We start from the raw sequence: 6,083 nt of genomic DNA, 5'->3' as shown, positions 1-6,083 counted from the left end.
CAACATAACACCTTTATCAATACAATAGTAATCCTCTAGAGTAGGATCATTTGAAAACTAGCGAGATATTTCAAGGACACTTAGTTGACCATCAGAGGGGGACATTCTTTTTTCCCATAATGACACCAACTCTATAACACCCAAAAAAAAAATTGAACTAAGACTCGAACCATCCTTCGTTGTGAATAGTATTTTACCAAGGAATTTAAAATTTCTTAAGTATTAATGTCAGGTCACTAGATGTAGCACCTTGAGTTCCAAAAAGAACTAAATTGGAAATAGCAAAATCTGAAATTTTGCAAGTTATGCTTAAGTTATGAGTTTTGGATCAACTTCAAACGACCATAAATCTCAGTACAGGATATGTTAGGTGGGATAAATGATAGATAATGAAATATCTTTGAATTATCTTTCCAACGCCACCGAGTTTGCTAAATTTTGAGTTTGGATGAGTGAGATACGCCCTTTTGAAGTTGAGTTGTCCAGTTAAGGAAAGTTACCCGAAAATAGTAAGAGGTATTTTGGTCTTTTCCTTACCCAATCAGATTTAATTCGCTTTTAGTAATATTTTAGGGGTCTAATCCTATTAGTTTCAGTTTTATAATCCAAATATACGCCTAGGGTTTTAGTTGAGAGTTCAAGAAGAGAAAAGAAGAAAAAAGAGGAGAAAAGAGGAGAGGATCAAGCGTTCGTCGAGATTCTTGCGTTGTTGCAGATTTTCGCCATGGGTTTGATCCCTAAGAGGTATGTAAGCTTCCATTGTATTGGGTTAGTTCACCCACACGCCAATCATGTTATTTTCAGCGAAATTTCATTCTTGAAGTTAAAAGATTAGAGTTCTTGATAGGTGTTCTTGAAGTTCATTCTAAATCTTATTGTGTTGGAGTTTTGATGATTTCTTGAGATGAAATTTAGTAATTTGAGTGTTGTTTTGAGTAGATTAGAGTGTAATTATGTTAAGTAATCGAATCCAAGTGATTGGGGAAGAAACCGTTCGATTCTAGGCGAGTTAGGGTGAGAAAACGAGCAAAGAAAGTCGTCGAAGTTTTCTGGGTTGGGGCCTGGTGTGTCACGCCAGCCAGAGGGCCCCAACCACTTCTCTAAACTTTAGGGGCTGGCGCCCCGCGCCACTCAGAGCGCCAGGGTCGCCTGCCCCTACCCGTTGTTCATCGTTTCGTCCGTTTGAGTTCTTCAAAGGGTATCTTTACTCCCCTTTGATTCTAAACACTCTAAACTACTTCTAAACACCTAGAAATCATTCATAACATGAATCATAACCTTGAATTCATAATTCAAATTCAAGGTAGAGTTAAGAGTTAAGTTTTGAGAATTTTTTCAAACATTCTAAGAAAGTCCCTTGAGTCCTTTTGTGGAGTCTTCTACAACTTCTAGTAACTTGTTCAAGACTCGAGCAAGTGAGTATGAAAATGAGGAGAATGTATTCATGAGTCTACTTTGTCATCGTGAGATCTTTCATATCATGAGCCATAACTCTTGAATTCATAATTCACATTCATGAGAGAGTTAAGAGTAGAGTTCAAGGAAGACTTTGAGTTCAATTATGAATCCTTTGAGATCCATCATCGATTTGAGTTAAGCTTTGAGTAAGTAAGTATGAAAATGAGAAGAGTCATATACATGAGTTCTTTATTGATATTTTGACCCTTGAGTCGACTCGTTCATGCCCATAACTTCCGCATGAACTCCATCAATTGAGTACCTTTGAGAGGGGTAGTATCTTCAAGTTCTAAGCTTTGGGTATTGAGTTCCTAATCCCCTTTCAGATTATATTTCTAATCATGGGACTATTACATGTTACCTATGAAGTCATTGAGTTGAGTTGTTCATGCCTATAATTCTGCATGAACCCTATAAGTCGAACAGTCTTGAGATGAGAAGTATCTTTGAGTCCTTTAGTTGAGTAGTTCATGCTCATAATTCCACATGAACCCTCTGAATTGAGCATTCTTGAAATGAGTAGTATCATTGAAGTTCTTGAGTCCCAAGTATTGAGATCTATCTAAGGTTATTGAAAATCTTGCATTGAGTCGTTCACGTCCATAATTCGGCATGAACCATATTTTAAGAAGTCTTTTACAAACTTTTTAACTTTGTTTTAAGACTTAAGATTTGAGTTGAGTAAAGAGTAAGAGAGTAAAGTTCATTTTCTTTAAAATGATATATGGGAACTAAGTATTCCTAAGAGTAAATGTTTTCACATTTAAGATGAGAGGAAACTGATATTTCCAAAAGAGTTTTTGAGCAGTTTAAGTACCATCTCTTTTAAGAGAAAGATTTTTGAGTGATTATCTCAAATCAAAGAAAAAGTTATGTTTTTAAACATATGAGCTGAGTATTTTGGAAGTAGTATTGAGCACCGATATGGGGACGAGTTTGAGTTCAGATAACTAATGTCTCCATAAACCATGTAGTCATCATGGGTAGAAAGGATCATACTTTTTAGATGATTCCTTAGTGCTTTTTAGCATAGACTAGTGGATCCATTTGTTAAGGCGTCCTAAATGACAACTAAGTATAGGACAGTTCTGGTAACATGGGCAAGACGTTGTATCATCACTTAGGCTCATAGTGGTGGTTGTCGGTTAGAGAAACTCCCACAGAGTTATATTGTATTTTTATATACACATTGAGTATTATTGTATTTTTCAATACATTGAGTCTATTGAGTTGAGTATCCAGTGTTGAGTACCCAGAGTCGAGTATCATATCTTTGAGTTGAGTATCTAATCTTTGAGTTGAGTATCTATTCTTTGAGTTGAGTATCCTATTCTTAAGTTGAGTAAGTACGAGAAGAGGTAAGTATGTTTCCTGTTTATTAAGTTCAAGCTTATGTTTATGCTTTAGAATTCTTCTTACATGCTCGTACATTCCACGTACTAAGCCATTTGACCTACATCTTTTCATGATGCAAACACAGGTATTCAGGATCATCAACAGGAGCTTCGTTGATACATCCGAGAGTTCGAGCTAGCTATGGTAAGCCTCCTTGTTTCTGGAGGATTTCATTTACTTTTCAGTTTAGTCAGAATGTCGTGGGTCTTGTCCCGACTTCCATATTTATCAGTTAGAGGCTTCATAGATAGTCAGTATAGTTGAGAAGTATGTATTATTTATTTTATTAAATATTTTAAAGACTTAAGTTGCCTATTTTATGGCGAGTTGAATAATTTATTTTATTCAAAGTTTTCTTTTGAGTTAAAGCTTTCTATTTAATTTTCATGAATATTGATTCAGAATTTAAGCTTTGAATGCTTGAGTTAGTCTTCCGCTTGAAATCAGCCAAGATGAGGGTTCGCTTGGGGACCAACAATGGTTCTCGAGTGTCGACCACGTCTAGGGTGTAGGCTCAGATCGTGACAAACTTGGTATCAGAGCATGGAGTTCAAGTGTCCTAGGGTGTCTATGAAGTCGTGTCAATATAAATGAACTTCACTCTTACTCTTACTCAACTCAATGCTCAAGTCTTATCACAAGTTAAAGACAATTGTAAAAGACTTTTTGAAAAGACTCGAAGAACTCTCAAGACTTGACTCTTAGCTCTATCTTGAATTTGAATTTATAGATTCAAGGTTCTAATTCATGTTTAAGGATGATTTCTAGATGTTTAGAAGTCATATAGAGTAGATAGAATAGATAGGGAGTGTTAGTACACTTTAGAAGGACTCAGACGGGTTAAACGATAAAAAAAGGGAGGGAGCAAATTTCCCGAGCGCACAACTGGCACGGGGAGCCAGCCCCTAAAGTTCAGAGACCCCAAAATAGCGAACTACTAGAGTGCCGCCCCAGCCTCTCCGACGCATCAAGGGCGCACTGCGCCAGCCCCTCCCCAGGTGGTTTCGACGAATTTTCCAACTCATTTTCTGATCTTAACTAGACTAGATTCTATTCTTTTTCTCAATTTCTCCTTAGATTCGGACACTTAATACATGTACACAAGAATCTACTCAAATGACCCTAAAGATCGACACGATTTCCTTAAGAACTTATCAATTCCATCCTAACTCAAGAACGAAAACCAATTTCAAAAACACAATTCAAGAACATCAAACCATCAACTTTCTAGAACGAATTTTACGTTGAAATTAACATGATTGGCGCGTGGGTGAACAAACCCAACGCTATGTGAACTCACATACCTCTTTAGGGATCAACCCTTCGCGAAAGGACCTTCGATTCCGCAACAAATCTCCAAGAACGCCTTGACCTTTCTCCTTTTCTCCTCTTCTTGAACTATTCTCAAACCCTAAGAGTTAATTTTGATTTTTTAAACTGAACCAAATCAGTTTAGACCCCTAATTAATTAGTAACATCGAAATAACTTGATTGGGTAAGGAAAAGACCAAAATACCATTCTTAAATGCGGGTAGCTTTCCTTAACCGAACAACCCAACTTCAAACAGGCATATCTCTCTCACACGAGCTCAAAAATTAGCAAAATCAGTGGCATTGGAAAAAAGATTCCAAGACCTTTCATTTGATATCATATAGCTCACCTAACTCATCTTGTACTAAAAGTTATGCTCGCTTGAAGTTGACACAAAACTTATACTTAGCATAACTTGCCAAAATTTCTAAATTTACTCTTTCCAAAAATTATTCTTTCTAATTCTAGTTCTTTCTAAGGCGGGATGTTACAACCATAGCGCTAAAGAAATCGTTCAGTAGTTTGGGGCCTGGCTCGATGCGCCAGCACTGCACCCCAAACACTTTCCAGTAGTTTTAGGGCAGGCGCCCCGCGCCAGTTAGTGCGCCAGGGTCGCTAGGCCCTTTTCTTCCCCGCTTTTCATCTTGTATGTGTTCTTTCAAATTGTGTCTTCGCTCTCTTCTTGATATTAAATCTTAAAATCTTCATTAATCCTTGAGAGATCTTACATATCCTAATCAAATTTCTAAATTTACATTTCAAATTGAAGTAAAGTTCAGAGGAAAGTTCAAGAGGTCCTTTTGAGTCAAATTTGAGAATCCTTTTACAATTAACTAAAGATTTGAACTAAGTCCTTGAGTTTTAGGTATTGAGTTGTCTATAATATTATTGAGATCCTTGAGTTGATTCATTCATGTCCATATATTCCGCATCAACCCTATGAAGTGGGTATTCATGAGATGAGTAGTATCGTTGAGTTCTGAGTTCTAAGTTATGAGTACTGAGTTTTCATATTCCTATTGAGGTGCTTGAGTTGATTCGTTCATGTCTGTAATTCAGCATGAACCCTAAATTTTTTGAGTTATAAATCTTAAGAATCTTTTAAAGCCAATATTTGAGTTTGAAACTAAGTTTTTGAGGAAGTAAAAGAGGAGTTTGAGAAAGAGTATAAGGGAACTATGTATTTCCCATATGATTCATTCTTACAAAAAGAACGAGAATATTATTTTGAAAAAAAAAAAAACTTTGATTTCTAAACGAGTTTATAAGGTCAAAGATATTTCAGAGCAGTTACCTCTTTTAAGAGGATAGTTTGAGCAATTATCTCAAAACCAGAGAAAGAGTATGTTTGATACATTTGAGCATGAGTATATATATTATTGGGAGTAGTATTGAGCCCTGATATGAGGATAAGCTCAAATAACTCAAAATCCTCATAAACCATGTCTTCCCAACATAGGTAAAGGATCATACTTTTTAGATGAATCCTTATTGCTTAGTGGATCCACTTAGTTTCCCAGTAAGGTATAGGACATTTCTGGCAGCGTGGGCGAGATGTTGTATCATCATGTAGCTCATAGCGATGTTTGTCATTTAGAAAATCTCCCAATAGAGTTAAAGTATATTTTTATATATCACTTATTATGTTGAGTTCATAGATGAGAAAGTATTTTGTAAAGCTTTAAATGATTTAACTCATTTATTTCTTTACATTCAGCTTGAGTACATTGTTATCTATTCCAGTCCTTTCTTTCAGTTATTTGTTATTGAGTTATATTGTATACTAGTACATTCAATGTATTGATGTCATTCGACCTGCATCTTTTAATGATGCCAATACATGTTATTAAGATCCTCAACAAGAGTCTTTTGAGATCACTTCATCCGCTCGTCTGCTTATGAGTGAGACCTCTTTGCT

Source organism: Solanum verrucosum, unplaced genomic scaffold, assembly GCF_900185275.1.
Source record: "Solanum verrucosum unplaced genomic scaffold, falcon-dt-bn FXZP01000109.1, whole genome shotgun sequence".
NCBI lineage: Eukaryota > Viridiplantae > Streptophyta > Magnoliopsida > Solanales > Solanaceae > Solanum > Solanum verrucosum.
The sequence above is the reverse complement of the archived record's forward strand: the minus strand, read 5'-3'. Positions refer to the sequence as shown.